At 37.1% G+C, this 24,807-nt stretch overlaps 1 protein-coding gene across 3 annotated transcripts in view; it reads left to right on the top strand.

Annotated features, from left to right (window-relative positions):
* mgat4c (mgat4 family member C) overlaps positions 1–24,807 on the top strand; it is a 145,247-nt gene that overhangs the window by 48,471 nt on the left and 71,969 nt on the right. For 2 of the 3 annotated variants that reach the window (XM_065278877.2, XM_065282714.2), the window contains one exon: positions 19,664–19,754. The exons of the other annotated variant lie outside the window; for it this stretch is intronic. The gene's annotated coding sequence lies outside the window, so the exon portion shown is untranslated. The remainder of the gene's footprint in view (positions 1–19,663; positions 19,755–24,807) is intronic. 3 annotated transcript variants of the gene reach the window in all.

Below are 24,807 nucleotides of genomic sequence, written 5' to 3' on the forward strand. Positions count from 1 at the left end.
AAAAGAATATTTGGAGCAGTTTGTGCAGGGATGCTTAGTCTAACACACCTAATAAGCCAGAAACATAAAACTATAGAAGCACAATCGCACTCGGGTACAGATCGTAACAGTAAAGTACCATGTAAGTACGCCCTAAATGGCGACTGGGACTTTCAGTCACTATTGTGGTTCCTATCTTCTCCTCTTTTGTTCTTTGGAGGAAAGAAAGGCACTTTAAGTTTCACAATTGTTTTAGGCAATTATTGCATTTTTAACATCAGTTCAGAGGAAAGTGCCTTTCATTCTCTTTGTCGTTACATTTGAATAAATTACAAATAATTTGAACTTTAAATGATGCATGTTAATTCGAATGGAAATGGCTTTTGTGCCATTTCATAACCCTGTGAAACTCTTAATTGATTGTGCCGTCTCTTGTTTGAGACAGTAAGAAGTGGGCATTATCATATGCATTCGGTCTCAAAGAGGAACAGATGAGATGTGAGAGTGAAAATAAGGGTTGAAACATCATGTCTGCGTGAAAACCGCCTGCCAGAACCTTTTAGCCTGCTTCTCATCCCCCTTCCAGAAAGCTGATATAGCTGTCACCAGACAACAGAGCCCCTCAAGGCAAGTGTGTGAGTGCACGTGTGTATTTGAGCGAGTTGGTCCCTTAAATGAAGTGTCATTTCACAATAGCTTCTTATATCCATTGTTATTGTCAATTAGGCATTGATCTGTCTTTCAATTCTCCAAAAATCAAAGCCATTTCAGGAAAAATCTCATCCGCTCTAATAGTTAGCTTTGTGATTAGCAATTTTATCACCCTGCAATTTTTTGTCACATTCTTTTGTGCAATTTCGAGTGGAAATGGGCCTTTAAAAAGAGTGCCAGTCATTGTAGTTTGGGGATTTTAGGAATAACGGTGCACATTAATCCAAAGTCATTGCAATCATGTTATCCACTCGCTATGTTAATTACTCGTTATTTTCCTTGGAAAGGGGGTTTATGGAAAGGGTCATTAAATGGTTGAAAGTGACTGGCCAGTTTTAAATGGTGTGTTAATGAGCCATTACTAAAACTGGCCGGTTCAATTTACTGATTTCAAATCCATCAAAACAATTTTCCGTTTCTTGTATTTACTCATTTTCTTATTACTCTAGCTTTATTAAGAAAATATAAAAATGCTGAATCTATAAGTAGCTTTTAAGAACAAGGAAAGAGTTAAAAAGACTCGACACAGACTTTTGTGACAGAAACTAACATGCTGTTGGGTCTATTTGGTTGATTTCTGCCTAGACGTTGATTCTCAGGGTCTTGCCACTTTGCATTTACTTTTCTTTTAAAGGGACAGTACATACACAGGTATTTATTTTTTGTCTGTACTGTATGTGTGTACACTGGGAATAAAACTCATGACCTTTGTGCTGCTAACACAATGCTACCGGTTGCTTATAAGTAATTCGATTCTGTTCGCACACAAAAGCCTAGATGCATTAGGTACTTGGCTAGTGGCACCTTGTTGCCTTTTTTATCTAGTGCCAGATAAGATTATGTATTCAATTCACTTAGTTATAAAATATATAGCCTACCTTTAATGCACTGAAAGTGGTTTATGAAAATAGTGCCAGCTAAATGATTAAATGTTAATCGAATGCTGATGTGTACTTAAAACTGCAGTCAATATATTTTGCCTTTCTATTGCCATCTTTGTTGGAAGCATAAATTGCAAGTTACTTGATACTATATGTAGATTGAACTCAAACTGACATTATCTACAAAATCATTTCTGACGGCTCAACTTATTCAGCATTGTTGTACGATTTCCATTGCAAACTGGGCTGATGTAAGGAAAGAGTTCCAATTCTTTTCCCGCAATTAACGAGTTTTCTCTGCAATTAAGAGAAAACGCTTCCCTGATGAGTTTTTATGCAATCCATATTTCCGCTATTATTCACTGGTACTCTTACACAACTTTTAAGACACAATCATCCAATGATGCAAAATTAGTAAAAAGTCTGTGTCTGTTTTGATCTTTCTCTGAATCTGATCTCTAACAAAAATCCTTTACAAAAAAGAAATTTATCTTATCTTTTTGTCAAAATTTTTGTCTTTTTGAAGAAACCTACCTATATTTGAGAGGTGATAAACAGAGACAAAATTAAGATAGGATGAAAAAATTTTGGTTTGAAAGCAGAGGGTCTGTTCTTTAAATTGATATATTGTATGTTTATTTATTTAAAGAAGAAAAGTTTCTGGAAGGCATTACAATTTTTTGAAAATCAAACAAAATACTAGCGTTGGCTGGCTACTCATAAAAAAGATGCTGGCAGGGAAAGAGTTAAACACTCTTCCTTGTGTCAGAACACACACAAGCACTAACAATTGTGTGCCAGTCTCCCTGCTAAAACATTGACTATACCGCTTGAAGTATTAAAATCATTCAGTAACTGCAAACTATTGGGCTGTATATTTTGGAAAAGTTTTATCCTGGTTTTCAGTTAATTAAGAGTTGTTGGATAGAAGTTTGACATGAGCACAATTGTGCTTGCTAAATTACAGTCTTTAAAATGACAGGATCATGGAGAGATGACTTGAATAGATGTACAGTCGACAGTGGACTGGTATAAAGTACAAAATCAAGTGCAAATCTAAGTACATTAGCAGATTACACAAGAGCTGAAGTTAAAATGAAGTTTTAACCGATATTCAATACATTCAGTCATAAACTTTAATAAACAACCTCTGAAACACATTTACGATGTATTACATACAGTATATACTACAGATGTAGTATAGGAGAAAGCGACTTGTCTTGAAGGGAACACAGTAGTATGTAGTTTGATATATACCTGCCCTTTCCTCAAACTACTCTTTCTCTCAGTTTCCTCGCCAATCAGGCCAGGATGTTGGCACAGGTTTGCTCATTGACAATAGTTGGAGGCACACTCCACTCACTTCACTATGCACAAATAACACTTTTGAATACCATGCTGTTAACATCAACTCTCCTACTCAACTTCACATTGTTGTAGTGTACCGCCCTCCAGGTCCATTTTTGAACTTTTAGAGGAGCAGCCCTCTCATCGTGCTAAGGGACTTGCCCTCACCCACCTGGAGAAGCCCTACGATGTGGACTTCCACACACTCTCCTCTTTATTTGACCTAACTTGCCTCACCACTGCTGCCACTCACAGATCAGGAAACCAAGTTGATCTCATCTACACCCGCAACCGCACTACGAACAACATTAAGGACAACCACTCCACCGAAACAGTGCTGTGAGTGGTCACTGAAGCATTACGGCAAGCTAAGGCAGAATCCAAATCCTCAGTTCTGATTTTACAAGACCTATTGGCAGCCTTTGACACCATCAGATCCTACCTGCCACCCTATCATCGCAAGGGATCACAGGTACTTCCCTCCAATGGTTTAAATCTTATCTCGTTGAGAGATCCTTCAGGGTGCCGTGGAAGGGTGCGCGGTCCACTGCTCACCAGATGATCACTGGGGTTCCTCAGGTATCAGTGCTTGGTCCACTCTTTTTTTCATCTACACAACATCCTTAGGAACTATCATACAGGCACATGGCTTCTCCTACCACTGCTATGTTGTTGACACACAGATGTTCTTCTAATTTCATCCTAATGATCCCACCATAGCAGCACGTTTTACAGCCTGCTTAGAAGATATCTCGTCTTGGATGAAGAAACACCACCTCCAGCTGAACCTCGCTAAGACGCTTGTTTTTCCGGCACAACCCACACTACAGCATGACCTATCCATTCAACTTGGCAACGCAACCATTTCTCCTTGCAAAGACAGCGCGATCATGCCGTTTTGCACTATACAATACCAGGAAAATATGGCCATATCTTACGGAGCATGCTACACAACTTCTGAACCAGGCCCTTGTAATCTCCAGGCTGGACTACTGCAATGCTCTTCTTGCTGGCCTTCCTGTACGGTCTACTAAACCACTCCAATTAGTTCAGCTCTTTTCCCAGGAGCCCAAAAGGGCTCATGTAATGCTGCTCTTCATCTCTCTCCACTGGCTACCGATTGAAGCGCGTATCAGATACAAGTCGCTACTACAGAACCTTCATTGGAACTTTCACACCTTCATACATTCCTACACCCCATTCAGAACCTTACGTTCAGCAAATGAGCAGGACCTTGTGTTACCTTCACAAAGGGGCACTATATCACGTTCCCGCTCATTTTCCTTCACTTCTCCCTGCTGATGGAATGACCTTCCTATTGTAATCCGGTCCGCCACATTTCTTGAAACATTCAAAAAACAATAAAAATCCCTCCTCTTCCAAAAATACTTGAGATAGATATTGACCACATTTCTTTCTCTTGTCCCTTTTCAGTTAAAAAAATACAGTCCACTAAAGAGGCCATAACTCTAAAACCGGACTAATGAAACCCCATATCGGGCTATTAATTCCCAAACACAGAGTAAAGATTAAAAGATAAGTATGGCATAATGTTATCACTTGCCTGGCCTTCCTCCTGAGTGTCTGAGGAGGAGGGCGTCGAGTAAGGGAGTAGTATGAAGCCAAGACACAGTCTTACTCCCTTACTCAACTGGTTTTTGATGACACTTGATGGGTTCGAAGCCCACTGGTTCTTGTAAGGGATTCATTGCGCAGATTGCCGGCCAGTGACTTATCCTAGTTCTCCCTAAACCAAACTGTGATGAGTCTGTCACTTGGAGACGCTGTATCTTCAATGCCTAAACTCTTTCTTTTCTCTCAACAGGTATTGTTTAGAAATAGTGAAAACTTGTATCTTGTTCTAAGCACATTTTTTACTTTTGTCTCACTATGACGCATCGCTTTACTGTTTCTAATCTTTGAAAGTTGCTTTGGACAAAAGCTTCTTCTAAATGCCTTAATGTAGATGTTTTGTTACAGATGGGTATAGACCTTAAAGAGCACTGCCATTTCGTATGTTATTCAGACTGCAAATTTCTTTGTGAAATCGTCTATGTGCTACTAATGTATTTCAAGGTCAAGCAGCGTGTGATATTACAGTCTGATGTCTCTCCTACATACAGTACAGTAGGGGATTCCCACAGCTTTCCTAGGGAGAAGGAAACATGTTAGATGTAAACATCTTGTCATCTCTGTTTTTCACATTTCATTCAGTCCATCAAAACAAGCATTTGGGATGCACATACTCACACACAGGCAAGCCAACAGGCGTTTTCCCGCGACTGGGGGATTTTATGCCTGTATTTGATGTTTGCAACACAGAGGGAATTTGAGAAGGCAGACGACGTGCATTTGGGCGTGCAGGCATGAGGGCCATCAGTAAATGGAGCTCATAATAGTCAGAGCGTGTTTGGAAGGCCATCTAATGAGGAGGCCCATTAGGTATTAATAGTATTTTAAAGGCCTGTTGAGAGCGATTCAGTCAGGATGGACCATCCTTGCCTGTTGGATTCCAGTTAGGAACAGTGCCACATTTTTAAGGTTGATTTAAAATTGTGCAAGGGGAAGGGTGTGCGGCAATTACACTAAAAGTAAATATCAAACTGTAGCTTTGTCCATTCCGGACTAAATGTTTTCTCTTTGATCAGATTAATCCTGCTTTGGTAATAAACACACAATCAAATAGATTCTCCAGTTTCATTTGGAAATGAAATCCAAATTTTAAAGTTGATTTATCTAAATCCAGATTAATCAGACAACAGAAGCCTTGTTTCTCTCAGATAAACTAACTGGCGCTGCCAGTGGTCCATCTTCTTCCATGCTGTCAACATCCTTTGAAGCTCCATTTGCTTCTACCCAAGATAACTGGAGGCTTTTTATAGCAGCTGGAGAGGTCATAGGCTCATGTTTTTTTATGTTTTCTTTGCTGTAGATGGGAAAAGAGAGGTTTGTGGATATATATCCCCTGCTTTTACTTCCCACAAAGCTCAAGGGATGATGGGAAATGATTAAAGACGAGATTCAGATGAAAGTGCCCACTGAAAGTAAAAAACTATTCACTCTGTTCTCTTTGGGATGTGCTTTGCAACATGTAGGTGCTCAAATTTAGAAATGAAAGACGTTTGTCTTGCATGCTGTTATGGGAATGTTTCAATAGGAATGAATCTCTATGCACAGCTTTGTGCTCATACTCTGTGGTTTTCTTTTATGCAGAAACACAAAACCATTCATTTTTATTTAAAGCAATAGTTCACCACATATAAAAAGTAGGGGTGTCACAACATACCGGTACTGTCAATAACTGTGATAAAAAGTATGATTTTTAGCACTTCATATGATAATACCGTAATTCAGCAGCCAATTATAATTCATTGGCCAAAAAAATTTATAAAAAAAAAAAACACTACTAAAGATCATATCTGAAATCAATAGGTATCGCCATTTATATTGATGTTGTGAGAGCTTTATTCATGATAATTGAGCTGTGAAAATCATGATATATGATCTTAATAAAAATGGTCATTTTCTGATCTTCATGTTGTTCCAAATGTAAATTGTTATTTTTTCATTAAAAAAAGAAGGGTTAGTAAGAAATTATACTATCGACCTCCAAATGTGACATTAAGCAGTACAGATGTAGGGCCCTGTGAGTAAAACACAGATGAAATTACGGAATCCAAGCGTAAAAACTGTACAACACGGAATTTGGCACATTTTGGATTCAGTAATTTTTAAAACCAAATATAAACATTTTTCAAATGCTAGTGTTTTCATTAATCTGCAAATAAAATGACAGAAATGTGAGGCAACATTTTCTTTTGTATTTTGTTGGATGTAAAGAAAAATAACGTTATGTCCGTTTTTTGTCATTCATTGCAAGCATTGCCTTATAAGAGCACAAGTAGATTTCGTCAAAGCCCAGGAAACAGCAGACAAAAGAGGTACAGTATACTTTCTTTTTGCCTACGCATTGCACGCGCACACGTCCGCACTCCGCACAGCTTTTAAAGTATATTTACAGGATCATCCAAAATTTCAGGATAGATGAAGAAAAGTAGTGGATCCATCACTACAAACAACAAGAAAACAAAGACCTGGGGCTCTATCATAAACCCGGCGCAATGCAGCGCAATGCAGCGCAATGCGCGACGCAAGTGTCTTTTGCTTGTTTCAACCCAGCACAATGATCATTTTCATGTTTAACGCCACATTGTTTAAAATATGTTGCGCCCATGGGCGTTCTGGTCTGAAAACGAGGTGTGTTCAGGCGCATTGTTGGCGCGTTGCTATTTTGAGGCAACTAAAATTGACTACGTCATTGACCAACAAAAACCTGGTCTAAAGTCTAAAGTCAATGGCGCAATATGTTTTTTGTTATTTAAAGAGCGCGTTAGTAATATGTGCCTATATACGTGACGACAACGCGGGTTTGCTTATCACACACATGGATGCGCAGCAGCACAAAAACGCTTTTAAATATGAAAGATTAAAGGAATGAAATGTAAAAGATTATTATTGGACATAAATGAGGACTGATTGAGACGTTAGAAGGCGTAAAGAGCCTGTAGCCTGGTAAGTAAATAAATGCTTTGCTTTTAAACATGCATTTTTTTACATTATTCTTAAACTGCGGGTCTTCTTCCTCCACTTAGTTTTTCAGTTTACAAAGTCCATCATCTAAATCTAAGGGATTACGCACACTGCCAGCGCAACTGGCTTTTAAAGGGGATGACAGATAAGACTCTGATTGGTTTATTGCACGTTACGCCCAAAAGACACAGATTACTCATTAGGAGAATATGAACAACCCTTTTTGACCATGCGCTCGGCACACAAACCAGTTTTGTAGTCGTTAAATTAGCAAAAACGAGATCAAACACGCCCATTTAGACCATGCGCAGTGCGCTTTAGACAATGCGCTTAGATCGTTAAAATAGGGCCCCAGGAATGTTATGCTGTACACATATACATTATGTATACATTACACTATATTCCTCAGATGAGGGCTCATATGCGAAGCACACAGGAGCACCGGCAGTCAAAACACACGTGATCCCTAAACTAAGTTCTTTCTTGTTTGAGTGAACATAAACAGCTGGATGTTTAATAGTATATTGAAATGAAAAAATAAATAAACATTTGGTTGATTGAATGGTAGTAGTACTTTACGGTTACAATGACAGCCAAAATACATCAGCCTGTATGTAATTTTAAATAAAACTTTCAATAAATTGTTGCAAAATTGTATTAAAAGCATGGGGAATTGGGAAAAATAAAGCAGATATATCACAGAGCCCTACAGATGTGGTTTTTATAAGCTTTATTCTAGCCTCACGAAGTCGGTTGCGATTAAATAATGATTTTTTTTTTGGATAAAGCAGTCCTTTATGTCGTGATTTGGACAGAATCTTTCGTATTCCCATTTCTTGATGTGAACATTCCTCAGCTTTGGCGAGAGGTTGAATTTATCATGGTGACCTGCTTTGAAGTAACAAAATCACAAGCAAACGAATGGAGGGATCGATCGTAAGTTTCTCACAGAATGATGAACTGGCACTTCTCTTCAATCAATGGCTTCTCTCTCGCAGGTCCAACATTGTGCGTCTGACTTCAAGTGCAAGCTGGCGCTCATTCCAACTATTCCCTAATATTCCCTTTCATTTACATCATACATTTTAACCAAAGCTTTGTTCCTCTTTTCCTCTTCTGTTTCTCTCGCAGGCTTAAATGCGTGCCGGTTTGATTTGTGCCGACAGCCCCCACCAATAATAGTCCATAGGATAAGCTATATAAATGAGTGCAGCTAGATGTATTTACAGTCTCATTGACTTTTGCTTGCCTTTATCTGTCTTGCTTTGTGTGGCACTTGCTTATTGGCTGCCTGTCTTAGAGCTCTATTGATCTGCTGTATGTTGCAAGCCTTTATTAACAGATCTATAAAAACAGACACAAGTCACTCCCAGAGTGCATGCCTGAATCTCCAGGATCTCTTTTTACATCATTTATAATTCATGTCTACCCCCTAACCCCGACCTCAATGAACACTATGTGTTATTGATTTTATGTTGTCATGATAGATGAACATGTTTGCTAATTCTGTCTTCAGACGTCCTCAATTTCATGCATCGATTGAATGAAAATTATGTTGGTTTATTTTACTTTTGCTTTTCTCATGCTTGGAGGGTAGACAGTGCACAAACATGAATTGAGATCACAGGGAGAATATTTTTGTGAGACTGGGGTCAATGAGATTTGAAACAATATGCACCTTTATTCCCCTGTATTGCTCTTTTAGTAACATTAGTAAAAGCATTCTTTATTCTGCCAAAATCCATCAGAATAAATCCCAATTTGACAGCAGCCCCGTCTTTGATTTTGTGTTTGCGTATGAGAAACAGACTGAAGGGAGAGAGTAAAAGTCTGTAATGACAGTTTGCCTGTCGGTGATGTGAGAAAATTTGACAGCTTGAGAGTGTTCCTTCAGTTTCATCAGGATTGGGAGAGCCTGCTGTCATATGGAAATCTACAGGCTTTAACAGGTATCCATCAGAGAGAAAGAGAGAGAGAGAAATAAAATAGAGTAGGACATGTTGAAACAGCTATCTCCCATCTAAAACAATAGCACACGAAAGGATTTTCAACCACTCACCTGTAATGTTTTAGAACAGTCTTCAGTTATGATGTTCATAGTTTGTGAATAAAAGGAAACAAAGCTCTTGTAAAATCTGGATCTAGTTTTAAAAAAGCCAGTAGATGCCATATGTTACAGCGATGACGTACTTATGCATTAATAGCAGTGTGTTATGCAAGGTGCGAATTTATGGTCATTTGAGAACAGATTTTAATATGGCTCATCTAATCAGAATTATATAAAAAGGTGCTGTAGAAAGTGCTCCTGTATCTCAAATATCAGAACATTGCATTCGCAGGGCCAACATAATGGGTTTGATCCCAGGGAACACACACACACACTGATAAAATGTATTCATGAATATCATCTGACCGACGTCAATCACATCTCAAACTTGTCTTCTGCCATTTTGAGTACCTGAAGTGGTCGGAAAAGAACTAGAAGCTATGCTTTCAATATGTTGTGAGCATCAAAATCGCTATTTTTACAACACTAAGAAGGCTCAACACAACATGATACTTTGCTCGAAGTATCACCTGTGTCTCTACACGTGAACTCGAGCATTGAGAACATTGTTTGTGTACACAGAGTTTACTAATAAGAAGGTTTTGAACAACTGACTTTGGTTGTTTTGGCATCCGCTCGCCGCCATCTTGCCAGTCAAGATGTATTGATCTCCGAATGCGACGTAAGGAGGAAGGAGAGTTTAAGATGGATAGCTCCTAAGCATAGTTTCATATAAATGCACGGATAATTTGTTGTGAAAAACAATATTGACCTTCTAGTTGATAATGGAGCCTTATGAGATTCATTCATTCGCATTTAGAAATCGATTCTTTACGTCTGGCAAAGATGACGAGCGGACACCATAACAGCCAAAGTCAAAAGTTGTTCAAAACCTTTCTTTTTAGTAAACTCTGTGTAAACAAACAATGTTCTCAATGCTTGCGTTCATGTGTAGAGATCCAGGTGATACTTCGAGCAAATGGGCGTGTCTGATGCCACTTTTGCTAATTTAACGACGGGAAAAATGGTTTGTGCGCCGAGCGCACGGTCGAAAAGGGTTGTACATATTTTCCTAATGAGTAATGGGTGTGTTTTGGGCATAACATGCAATAAACCAATGAGAGTCTTATCTCTAATGGGCGCAAATCCTAACCAAGATATTTTTTTTAAGTAGCGTTTCTTTTCCTGACAGCTGAGGTGCGAAATGTTGTCTTTCGTAGCCATTTCCCGTATCCGTAAAAATCATAGACAGTAAAAGATAAGAAATCCGTAAATCGTAGCAAGGCAACTGGAATGACGTAAAAGGTCACATGACTGATATTAATGAATAGCTTGAATGCATTGTAAGTTGCTTTGAATGAAAGCATCTGCCAAATCCATAAACGAAATGTAAAAGTCATGAGATTCTGTAAAAAAAATAGTAAAGGTCCCGTTTTTCCTGTGTTTTTAAAGCTTCGATTGTGTTTACAGTGCGTAATATAAGATGTTTTCATGTTTCACGCAATATTTTTCACACAATTTTCTTATCTATATACCGCTGTTTTCACTGTCCTTAAAACTGGCTGATGTCTTCCTTGTTCTATGAAGTCCCTCCTTCAGAAATACGTAACGAGTTCTGATTGTGTAGCTTGTTTAGTGTGTTGTGATTCAATAGCAGCTTAGCTTAGCAGAGCCTTTTGAGCTTAGCTGGCGACTGACGTATTCCTGTGGGCGGAGTTTAGTCAAACTCCCTTGCTTTGATGTCATTCAACCAGGAAGTAGAGGGCTGTAGTCCAAACCGGCCATTCACTGTAGGCATTGAAAGTGGAATTCTGTTAAAGAAAATATTTCATTTACACACTAACTAAAATTTAAAAAATGGGATTAGGACGGGACCTTTAAGTTGACATCACTGAAGCAAATTCAACTTGATTTAATAAGTAACACCAACTCATCACTTAGATAGTTAGTTGAATTTACTGGTAAATCCTAGTTGCTTAAACTTAATTTACTTATATAAAATATTTTTATAGTGCACCTTCAATTTCAGTTTGTGCCAAATGATACATTTTGTATTTTATTGCAATAATTGGGGCTTTAAGAGATGTTGAAATTCATAGCAGCAGGAAAAACATAATTACTAGAAATTCAAATTCCCTGGCTTGGACTGAAGATCTACTGGAATTAAAAAAATTTGTCAATAAAAGCCAGAGGTGCCTGAGGACAAACTAGACTAGCTATCTTTCATCTTGAACGGCTGTCAACAGCTGAAGACCTACAAGGAATAAAAGTGGTAAATTCATTGGATATAAATTAACATGTCATTTTTTCAATGTTCTATACGGCTTAAAATCATAAAAGCATGTTCCTCTAGGACAATGTAAACAGGAAAAACTGCAAAATGATTTAAACTGTCCAGCTCCTTAATAAGAATAAATATGAAGATATTGTTTTCTCTACTGGCCAAATGTTAATACGGATTTACGATTGTTTCTGAAGCAAGGTCCAAAGCTAATTAAAGCCATACAGTATAAAAACAAATCAGGGGGCATTTAGTGTCCAAACAGAGGTTATTGCTAATCAAAATAATGAGTTAAATCTGTCTTGATAGGTCATACAATTTTACTCTTCACTGTGAGACCTGAAAGCTTGTCTTAAAATCACTGCAAAAAGATTCAAAAATATTCAGCACTCTGCTTGAACCTTCTGTGGAAATATCCCAGAGCCATTGGATTTTAACAGCTTGTGTTCAAATATCATGTTCTCTTTTATTGATTGGGAATTAAATAAAAAGCTTGTTGAATCTTCAAAACTTGTATTATAATCGTACCATATTTTATTCACTCTACGTTTGTATTCTTTTAAGCAAATTATGAGATAAATGCATCATAGTTTGATATCAGTCATTGATTTCACATTGACTTTGACACGACCTAAGTCAGTATCAAAGGGGACATACCATGAAAATCTGACTTTTTTCATGTTTAAGTGCTATAATTGGGTCCCCAGTGCTTCTGTTAACCTAGAAAAAGTTGAAAAAGATCAACCCAGTAACTTTGTTTTGGTAAACCATTCTCTGCAAGCATGTACAAAATAGGTCATTGAAATTTGGCTCCCCTTGTGATGTCAGAAACAGATATATCGCCCCTTAAGCCGAAAGTATACTAGGGACGTCCGCGTATGCGCGCCGTCCGCATGACGTCATTTTCGTCATTTCGGCCGTGCAGACCGTCCCCGTGCAGCCTAAAATTTGAGACCGCGCGGACAGTGCGCGCACAGTCCGCGTACAACAGCGCATGTGCGTGAAAATATTTAGACAGTGCACTATAAACAATTATACAAAGGAAATAGACAGCATTTGCACACACACTATCGTTTTTCTTCTTTAACTTATACTTCATCCAAGAACAGAAAGCTGTGTAGCATGTTTGTTTGATTCCTGTTCTTTGTTGTCTTGTTGTTTGTTCTAAACTTTGTTTGCAATGGTGGATCAGTTACTTTTCTTCACCTATCCTAATGTTTTAATGTACTGTAAATGTCGCCAAATCAGTGCTGCCCTGACAGCCTGTTAGACTAATCATTTGAATAAGAAATCATTTGTATTGCGTATAGTGTCGAACGCGGCCATCCGCGTGTAGCCGCGGGGAGTATACTCGAAAAGCTGAAAAAAGGTATACCCCGGCCTTTAATCTGCACTAATCTGCACTTTTTGTCATTTAGTGCAGAGATGAGCTTATTTGCAGGACACACCCCAAAACAGCACATTTTGCTCACACCTACAAAGTGGCAATTTTAACATGTTATAATAAATTATCTGTATTGTATTTTGAGCTAGAACCTCACATACGTATTCTGAGGACACTAAAGTTTTATTTGACATTTTACAAAAATCTTTTAAATTGTCCCCTTTATAGATATCAAGATACTATTTTTTCTGAATGTTTTTTACATTATGCAGGATGGTTTTATGTAGAAAACAGTATATCACAAAAATACCTTTAGCTGGATTTTGACAGACTTGGCAACATACAGTATAGAAATAGTCAGCAGCCCCATGGACAGCTCCCTTGATCTCTCTCACTAACGGATTGGCCTACAGTACATCATAGTAGCTTAAGCTTATAACATGTTAACACTAACTCTCACACATTGGCATTGCATTTATGTAGGTTTTACTTAAGCATTTACACTATCCACTTCTTTATGGATTAAACTGAAACAATATAATCCTATTGGTTTACATCAAACATTACTTTCCTCACATCATTATCGCATTCACAGGTTCAGCTATACATTCTGTACCTCACCTGGATGAACTTCCATTGTGTTAAATAAACAGCTCATGCTCTTATTCACAGTTTGTCTTGTCTGCAGAGCTAACAGGAACACCTTAGCACTTAAATGAGGAACTTTGACCGTGGAGCTCAGGGTTATCCGTGCCTCTCAGGAGTCAGCTCGTGACCTTATTTCCCACAGTGCTGGCAACATATTTACCTTTGCTGTCACTATCTTATTGGCTTCCTCGATTGTATTATAAGCCAGCGTGTGTTGTGCATTTATTATTTTTGTGGAATCTCAGAAGACCACGTTGAATACGTTGCTATTCTGATTGGCATGTTTTAATTAAGTGTATGAGCATGCAATACTTTATATAGAAATATTAGATTTTTTTATTAGCTCTTTTTTTGTTGCCTCAAGCAAGACAAGAAAGGCATAACCAAATGAATAAACTCTTTATGTAATTTGCTAGTGTTCTTTTTTTTTTAAATAAATCAAGTGAATTGCTACTGACTGTGACAGCTAAGTCATCACCTATGCATATTCCCTACGCATGAGTTTGGAGAGGGTGGGCAAATCATGTCAGAAATATTATTGGTTCATGACGCCTCAGTTTAAATGGCCATGATGCTTCATACAGAGGCTTATATAGAGATCAAAAGGCCATAAATGGGTTATTTTTTCACTGAATTGAAAAACATGGACAGTTCATTTTTGGAGAGGCTGTCAGATAGATAGCCACATGCTGTGAGATTGCTTTTGCTAACAAGTGGCCAAAGCCTTGGTTTCTTTTATGGCGTCCTGACGCTTTTTAAGTAGGATAGATGACTTGATGTGGTGCCATTCTGATTATTGCTATTGCAGGACCTTGTGTACTGTTGCTATGAGAAAACGCTTTGCTTGTAATCTCTCCATATGGTAGCTATTATCCGTAATCCATTATAGAGGTAATCCAACAATGTTTTCTCCAATATAGACACAATCCATGAGTTCTCAGTGGAATTTGACATCACATGTTTTTTCATGCATGCAAATGGACAAGATCCTGTTGCTGGTAAAATATGCGTGTAATGATGGCCGGTCCACTTTAGTCTAAGCACATGGAACCCAACAGCGGAGTCACAGCTGTTCAGCTTATTAGCTCATTGAATTAGTCAAATAAGAAGCCAAATGGAGGACGGATCGGACACCGTACCAAGCGATGCTTGTAAGTCACTCTCGTTTTTTAATAGGAATGGCTATTCAGCTTTGCTTATTGCCCAGCTGATCCTCACAGGAACTCGGCTATCGTAAAAACCTTTCAGGGAAATCTAGAATAAAAATATTGAGAGAAGAGAGAAATTTATTGCAGTCTCCAAATCAGTGAGCTGCTTTAAGCCCCCGTGGTAAAAATCAAGTACACGTTGTTTATATGTGTATGTGGGGTTTTTAATATTCTTTAAGACAACTCTTGTGCAAATTCATCATTCAGCACCATTGCTGAGTATTTTTCCCATAAAATTGCAATTTTCCTAAGATAGTCTCAAAGACGTAGTTTGAAATTGCTTTGGTTTCCTACGTCAAAACATGCAACCAGTCACATCAAAACAGTTGAACGCCGCCATATATATGTATGCTGCGTAGACTCAATGATACTTCAGCTGTACATCTGCGATGTAAGAATGTGCTGGTCACACGTGCATTGTCAGTCCTCTAACCTGTTAACATCAGCGTCAAAGAAATACATGCTAAAACGCACAACTCACTTATGCATGAACTTCTGGATGTCTGGAATGTGGCGTCTGTGTACATATATATCTATTGTCTGAACTACTGTGTTTGAGTGTAGGCGGGGACTAATTTGCATATTCATATATCTGCATATACTAAATGAGGCAAGGGTGTAGAGTTATTTTTTAGCTATTTTAAGGCATGAATAAATTATTATCACAGGAAAAAACTTTTACATACACGCAAAAAATTGTTTGTTCAATCAACATAATTGAATTAAGGAAAACTTTTCCACGAAATTAGATTAGGCTTGTACAACAAGAATACAATAAGTTAATTTAAACAAATAATCTTTTGTTGCACCAACTTAATAAATATATTTATATTGATCATAAAAATATCTTGTTCAATAAACTAAATTCAGTTAAGGAAAACTTTTCCACGCAATTATTTCTGGTCTGTTCAACAAAAACAAAACAAGTTCATTCAAGCATAAAGTCTAGTTAAACCAATTGTCAGTTTCTATATAATACTAATTAGCATAAGCACACGTTAGCATGCTAATGACACATTGGATGAACATGTGAAAAGAGACTGATCTTCAAACAGTCATTAACACAGTTAGTGCTTTATAAAATAAGTACGTATGTCACATCCACAACACAAGTGCCACTCTTCTGTACGATGGTAACCAAAATATTCGTAAAAATATAACACAAAATCTTCTAAATCAATAAGATAAATCAACATTAAACACTATAAAGTCTTTCTCTTTACCTAAAAATGCATAAAATAACACTTGATTAAAAAAATTACTCTCCAAAGGCAGTTGCATGCAAAGCATGCTGGGAAATACAGATTCACGGCCCAATATAAAATTATTGAGTTCATGTCATTTTTTTAAATTTAAGCAGATTGAACATTATAAAAATAGGTTGAGACCTAAAAATTAAAAGTTGTGTTGTATTAACTTGTTTCATTTAAGTAAATTAAGGTGCAAAAATATTTGTTTTGAGTGTATCATGTTTTGATGCTCAGAGATGAGTTTTAAAGGATAAAATTACAGACTACAGGGGGAATTCTTTCAAACGTATCTGTATATTTTTCTTAACCTGTATGTTTTTTTCACTGAAATGTCAGCCATTGGTTCTTAAATCAATTTCCGCCAGCCTTTTTTTTAAGTTGCCCACTAGCATTTTTTGTGATTTTCACAAAAGTTTCACAAAATGCCTTTCAGGAAAATTTTCTTTTAAAAATATATTAACAAACAAATATAAATGAACAGACCCTTTGCTTTCAAACAAACAATAAACAAACAAAACAGGAAAAATAAACATTTCATCCTATTTTTATTTTTTTCTCTGTTTATAAACTCTTAAATATGGGTATTTTTCATCAAAAAAAAATAATAATAATAAAATAAATAAAAATAGCAACAAGCTGACATAATTGCATTTTTATGAAGGAATTTTGTTAGAAGTCAGATTCAGAACGATTATCAAAACATAGTTTAAAATTAATAAATAATTGTTTGCTTCAGTTTTTTTATAAATTGGGTAAAAGTGGATCTAGTTGATAATCACGGTATTACAGATTACCATAAAAACTCATCAGGAACATGTTTTTTTCATGCAAATGTTTTCTTTTAATTGACGAGATAACTCGTCAATGGCGGGGAATGAGTTAAGTGATTGAGCCCCCCAGTGACTGTTCGCAGTATAGGTCATAAACCCCGCCTCCCCCATGTTATTCAATGGGACTTGAAACCAACTAAACAATTTAATTACACTTTAATTATCTTTTTTCCGAAGCTGGTTTCTGTCATTTACTGTAGTTTTTATCACGCTGATGTAAATTCAAGTGTTTGTTATTAAAATAAGTTTGTTATTTAATGCTATAAAAACGGTGGTGTTACGTCATGATTGACAGCTGTGATATGCGCATTCTGCGAGAGGGCGGGGCCTTGCTTTTGTGGCTATACTTCCTGCTCACTACTGCACAGGACTGGTCCAGAAATCGCTACTGTGTAGACTCAAGACCCAAGATGTCAGCGCCGTATCGGGACACTGGCGGCTTCACTTTTCACCAATGGAAGAGAGTAAACGGGCGTCGTCCATCTTTTTTTACAGTCTATGCTTACAGCATGCAACTCATGACCCAGTTGGGACTTTTCAACAAAGTCCAGCGTTAAACAAACACACATGCAAAACTCCTCTGCTACCCCGGATAAACAAAACTATCCATTGTTTCCATAATGCTGGCTTTCTACTCCTTACATTCAAAAAGACACTTTTTCTTTTGTGTCAGTGTTGAGTCTTGATAAAAAAACAAAACTGTCACCTGAAGTGACTTCTAGTGGCCTTGGTTCTCGCTCTCCCGCTGATTGACATGTGGGCGTGGTTTTCCGAGGGAAGCATACATAAAAAAAATGATACGTATGGCTTACCCCGATACATCAGCTGGACACGTAGTCGAAAAAAACTTTCTGAAACTTGTACAAATCCTGGCAAAGTGCATCTGGCACAGAAATACTCGGTAACACGTCCAACTACTTTTTTGACACTTTGTCTATGTTTAGCATGAGGAAACCAACTATTAAACTGTGTTAATAAGTCAGAATGCATGAAATACCATTGACCCCCCTTTAAGCATCATCTGTAGTGTATGACCTACATTTAGGTCTGTTGTTTACAATTTGTCTTAGTATTATAAAACCTCCAAACATTGTTTATGTTCCATTCCAGCATACAGGTTTAAAACGATATGATGTGAGTAAATAATGGCTGAATTTTTTAACTGTCCCTTTAATCCCATTATCCAAAATGTAAGCTTTTATATCCGTGCGCTAATGTCAAACAAAGGGAGCGGTCACTGGAAAGGGTCGTAGTGATTATCCTTACTGTCTACATGCCTGGCGCTGGCTAAAGCCACGCTTTTGTCTCACCACTGACTGAGAACACACCATTAACAGAGCCAGAGCTTGACAAGAAAAATGAAGAGAGCTATTTTCTGTGGCCTCGAGTGCCAGGCTGAATAATGAGCAGACATTCTTTCCCTCTTTTCCCTCTATGGATTCACTCTTCCCCATGAAGACCCAGTCTGAGAAAAGTGTCTCTCTTTCACTCTCTGTGCCCTGATCTCTGTCTTTTTCTATGAAACCAGGGCAGAAACACAATCAGGATTTCTGAGAGACAAATAAAATAATGTTTAGTTCTGTCACTTTGTTTGATTTACCGCTCTAGTCTCTGAGTTTGGGCATCACATATTTTGGTCAATGTCACATAACATGTGTCAATGATTCATACTTGATGTAACATGGGTGCCATGTAGTCAGATTTTCTATCCACAATCATTATCTATTTGCATACTCTTGATTGACAGTTCACTACAAAAAGAGACAATACTGTACATTCACTTTACGTAAACATGAAATGTAACCATGATGTATTTTCGTAAAATACTGTATAAAAGAGCATTTTTGCAAAGGTTACAACATTGAAACGTAAATACTGACAGAATGAAGAGGGCATTAGTCATATCCTATATTCTCCAAGTGGCTGTGTTCCCCACAGACTCCTGTTCTCTTGCCTTCGAGTGCTAATAAAATGACGCGAGGAGCCGTCTGCTGTGCGGGCAGCGTGAATTCACAGCCGGAATGCGACCGATGAAGTGCCCTGGGTGTTGTTTTTCACCCTGTGTTCATATTGAGTCATCTGTACAGATGTACACTTTTTTGTCCATGAACGTGACTGCACCTGCTTATCTCCCTCCCCTTCATAAACCTGTCATTTCGGTTAATATTTGTGTCCAGGTCTCTAAATGATTTGGGAACAGCGGTAGTAATACTTCAGTTGGGCTGGGAGCTTAGGCACGGGGTGTGTGATATATGGTTATGGCCCTTCATTGAGAGCCAATTAGGCCTCCTCTGTGTGTAAGCACTATGGAATCCCATAATGCACTTGTGTGCTTTGACGTTTTATATGAACACCACTGCCCAGAGCATTCACTGCTCCAATGTGGAAGGAATGGAAATAGAAATCTCAACAGGAAGATTTTCCCCTCGCACCCTTCACACACATTCACACAACAGCTGAGCTTGTCTGCAAATGAGCAATGTTCTCTTCCTCTGTTTGTTTTGCAGAGATAAAACCGTCTTTCTATGGATTCATTGATTGTCATTTTGTCAAACCACAAGGCGCCTTCCTGCAAACCCATCTGAGTCCTACAAACAAGTAAGCTTTCCTTATTTTTATCAGCTGAAAGGAGTTTTGCTTTGAAGAACATTTTAAGCTGCTTTTTTTCAAGAGCATAATGATGATGTCATCATTGTACTTATTTTCCAAATTTGGGGTTAGAAAGGTCCAGAAGATCTGTGGTTGTGTACAAGTGCAGGCTTTTATCCTTTCAATCCCTTGTAACAGCCGCAATAAATTCTGACCTCTTTTCTGATGCTGATAAATGTGGTATTTGAGCTGTAATTATGTTGAAAGGTAGCATACACATAATGCACATAGAGATGCTCTGATATACTTTATTCAGTTAAGTGCAGGACTTTTACATATACTGTATGTCGTCTGAAGATGTAGCATTAGAGGCACGGTACAAAATCTCTATCTATAGAAGCCATTAACGTTTCAAAAGAGTAGTTTTGTAAGCGCTTGCATTAGATAAAGTTTTAGTGGTAGAGTAGAAAATGTCTTTTATAGAAGACATTAACTTTAAATGAAAGTAGTTTTGTAAACTTTTGCATTATTTGAAAAGTTTAAGCGATTCACTAATGTACAACGATTCAGTAAACAACTCAATACACTGAGCAATTCATTAGCAATAAAGAAGTTCTTGGCTGCATTTTAAAGGTTAATAGTTCTGTAAATGGGTAATTTAAAGATGAAATATTAAGTTTAAGACAAAGACTTTTACACTTTCATTTTATGTGGCTAGCACATAAAGATGAGTCATGCACTTTTTTATTTTTCACCAAGTTTTTATTTTTAAAGGCCGGTTTTGTGGCGTTATTGGACAGGACAGTATAAATAGAGAGAGCATGAAAGTACAGAGTGGAGAGAGGGGAACAAGGTCGCATGAGAAGGTGCTATATGTCAGAGCACTGCCCACTGGGCTGTCACCTCCGACCACCATAGTTTTTAAGTGGAACCCATAAAAGAGTTATTGCCCCAGGTGAGAAAAACATAAAAAAATACTTAGTTAATAACAATTGAAAAGTTCAGATGCAAAAGCCGCCAGATGCCACCTCTGTCAAAAATGATATGATGATTATAACCGAATGATATCGACACATCCTGTACATTAATCAAATACGTTTGCAAATCTGCTTAATCCCACCCTAAGGCCGTTCAGAAATACAGATTTCAGACAGAATCTAGTAAGAGACTGATAAAAAATGCTAATTAACAAATAAATCATGCTAGACGCACTTAGCGGGTTTTGCATGTAAACTCTTCAATTCTTTTTTTATTATTAAAATAATAATAAATAAGCAGTTAGTGGTTCTTCATTATATTGCAGGTGCATATTTATTACAGTATGCTGGAAATCCAGAAAACTGGAAATCACAGTAATAAGCCCACCATCTCCTTTCTAAATAACAGCTGGTTATGTTTTTTTTAACGGAGAAGCTCCACCACAAGCTGTCGCTTCTCGTTCATCAGCATCTGTTGTGACTAAGTGAGGAGAGAAATTGGCATATACAGACAGATATATTTTTCCATGTGAAACTTAAGTTATATAAGTTTTAATGAAACTAAGCAAATGGTGCACCTACATTGGACTGAGCAAATTCAGACACATGCGGGTGATTCTTGCAAAATTAGACTTATGAGGTGTCATGAAACATTTTGATAAAAAAAGTAAATGCAAAGTAAAAGTATCAAAATGAGAAGCATACAGTTACAAACATCTCTTTATGTACTATTTTGCAATTGATTTCAAATGACATCATTTTTTTGGTGGAAAGTGGAAAATTTTCATTACCGCAACGTGGGTTCTTTGACATGGAAATATTTATAATTAAAAAATAAAAAAGATAAAAAGCTTCAGTGCGTGTTATACTATAAACATTTACAGTAAAGACACATGTGGTATTTGATGGTCATTGGTAAATGTAGAGACAATAAGAAGGAATATAAATGTGTCCAAGACCAATTTTCTCATCCTCCGCAACAATTTTCAATTATTGTTTAAGCCCTCAAGGAACTAACATTTAAAAAAAAAAAAATGTTGGAAGGGACATAATTGACTGTGACACTTAAGATGGCTACCAGGTAAGAAGTTCTTATTTTTCTCTCCAGATAAAAGTTGAAATTTTGTTTTGCGTAGACAATGTAATAAAATGTTGCGGTATTGATCATTTTTGATAATGATAATCTAAAAAAATTTAATAATTCTATAGGAAATATTTTTTAAATCCTCTAAAAAGAATGGTTATAGTTAGTTCAGACCTTAATATTTTATGTGCAAAAATATCAAATAAATTGGCTTCAAGGGCTTTTTAAAAATTTGGATTCTGGACACCTTCTAAATTTGGATTTCCTGAGAATCACGCATGTGTGTATCATTATGTGCTTTATAAATACAACTATACATATCTTTTTTCGAAAGTCAATGTGACTCAGTTGTTCTGGACATACTGTACGTTACATGTCCATTTTCTGTAGATGCATATTTTCACTGTACCTGTATTTTTAAGTACAGTAACAAAGAGACATTTACAGTAAACCCATGCAGATGTATACCAGACTGCGGAGAAGAAGGACGTTCAGTGGGTTAATGAATTAGGCACTTGAAAGTGTGAATAACAACGATGCAGATGTGCAGCTGGCAATGGAAAACACTGATGTGAGTGAACATTAAAGATTCATTCAAACAGCTGTTTCTGATCCAGGACAGCACGATTCAGAGCCATGTGCTTTGATTCTAAAGCAGGAGACTGAAGGAACAGCTCCGGGTATTACACCAGCCAACATATCTGTCTGTATACTGTCTGCATTGATGGAAGGGTTTACTCATACTGCAATATGAAATCCATGGACTCAGACTCCAAAACTACTGTATAATGCCATCATTTTAAGAAAATTCAAGACTTTGTGTCTGAGATGTAACTCATGTGGAAAAAGGCATGCATATTTAAGAATAAATAAATAATATTCTGAAATAAGACTTGATGACGTATGCAGCCTACAAATGCGAGCCTTTGGATTGAGAAACGGCCACAGACTGAACAAACTCATTTGAAATAGCCAATACAAGTCCAGTCTACAATGACAACAAAACCCATAAGTTACCTCAAGCCTATACACGATGTAACGAGTCTTCACTTCCACCAACAACGCAATAACAACAATACATACCAGGTAGCAAAACAACAAACGTGATCTGTAGCATAGTATAAAAGTGTACTCACCTTAAAATAATCGCAGAGGCTCCCACAAGAGTAAAATCTCATAAGAACTCAATCTTTCCTCTCCCGTTGATTTTTTCACGCAAGTTTTTCCTCAGATCTGAATAAGCTGATGATGGGACAGAACTGCCAAAATTAGATTTTTAGACTGCTTACAATAACCAGCTGCGCCAAAGGAATAAGACATATAAACCTACAATACTGTATGCTGACTGTATTACCATCTTATATCATTTATATCTACTATCTACCATACTACAACCAAACTCTACTTTAATAAAAGAACGTCTGATACAAAATAAAAATGTATATGGTATGCTGCTGGAGACTTGCCATTGGCTGTTGTATTTTTAATAAATAATTAGATTAGCCTAAGAAAGGATTACAGGGGCTATTTTGGAGATATTTTACTATAAATATTATTTTGTTTCAAATAATGATGTTTTATATTATGTTTCATATAATAATGCGTTAAATTATCTGATTTAAATTATAAAGATCCTTTTTTTAAGTTACCGTTGTAGAGATCAGTAGTACCTTTGCTGTAGAACTGAAGAGGCCGTGCATTGACACAGAGAGAGCGAGGGCGGTCAAACGTAATGAAAGTGTTCAAGTTCTGGGGCACTGCCCCCTTTGGTGACGGCCTGCATAATGTACAGTACATGTTTATTAACTGAGTTTATGTATTTAGATGTTAAAAATGTATATTATTAAATGTAAATAACAAAAAGTTCCAACGCACTATAAATCTTGCAAAAGTATCAAAAAGTTAATTAGTCACCTACGTGATGATACTATTTTGTCATTGTGATTGGTCATTTGCTGTTTTTAAATTAGTAAAATCAGAAAAAAGAAATTCATACAGGTTTAGAACAACATGAGGATGAGTAAATGATGACAGCATTTTCATTTTAAAGTGAACTATCCCTTTAAAGGTATTACAAAATGTAAAAACCTCCCTGGACCGTTGTTCCTTTGTAAAACATGATATCTCGTCCCATAGTTGATTTAATGTCACTTGCTCAGCTGATGCCTTGCACTAATGTTAACCTCACAAAATTACAAATTAAGCAGTGAAATTCGGACCTGAAACCATGTGGCAGGTTTTGGCGACATAAAAATCTCCGATTACTTTTTTCCGGACTCTACAGGTTTTTACAATCTCCAGCCAAGGTACAAAATATTTTGTCCTTTATCTTTAGACCTTGGTGAAAGCAAAGGGCTGTTATCTGTCAGAGACACAAAACATGTACCTCCCTGCAGAAGCTCAGCCACGCAAAATAATCAGCAGAACAGGAGAGCTACTCCCGCTGGAAATCACAGTAATAAGCCCACCATCCCCTTTCCAAATAACAGCTGGTTATGTTTTTCTAATGGAGAAGCGCCATCACAAGCCGTCGCTTCTCGTTCATCAGCAGCTGTTAGCTGTGACTGGAAGTGAGGAGAGAAATCGACATAATGTTTGTGGGCTCTGGGCAGCATCACATCATTAAAGAGAAGAGCTGTACGGAGTTAAAAGAAGAATTTATCCAGAAATCTAGACGTGGGTCATTCCACCGAATCGGTGCCATTTGCATGTTGTAACTTGTTAAAATTGAAGTTGATATTTTTCTTTTTTTTAACACTAAATTTAATAACACACGTTTTACTTTTCAAAATGAGTATTGGTCCATCTCGAGTAACTCAATGGAGGATGGAGGCATTTTGATAACAGGACTGAAAGTTACAGGAGTTTGAGTTTTTAGCATAGATTTAGCAAATACATAAAATAAATCTTCATTAAATATGTGCTAATAGCATAAAGACACTTAGCAAATTCTAGTGATTTACCAAAATGTTTTATTTTAAAATAATTCGATAACATCAAA

This window comes from Paramisgurnus dabryanus, chromosome 9, assembly GCF_030506205.2.
Source record: "Paramisgurnus dabryanus chromosome 9, PD_genome_1.1, whole genome shotgun sequence".
Taxonomy (NCBI): Eukaryota; Metazoa; Chordata; class Actinopteri; order Cypriniformes; family Cobitidae; genus Paramisgurnus; species Paramisgurnus dabryanus.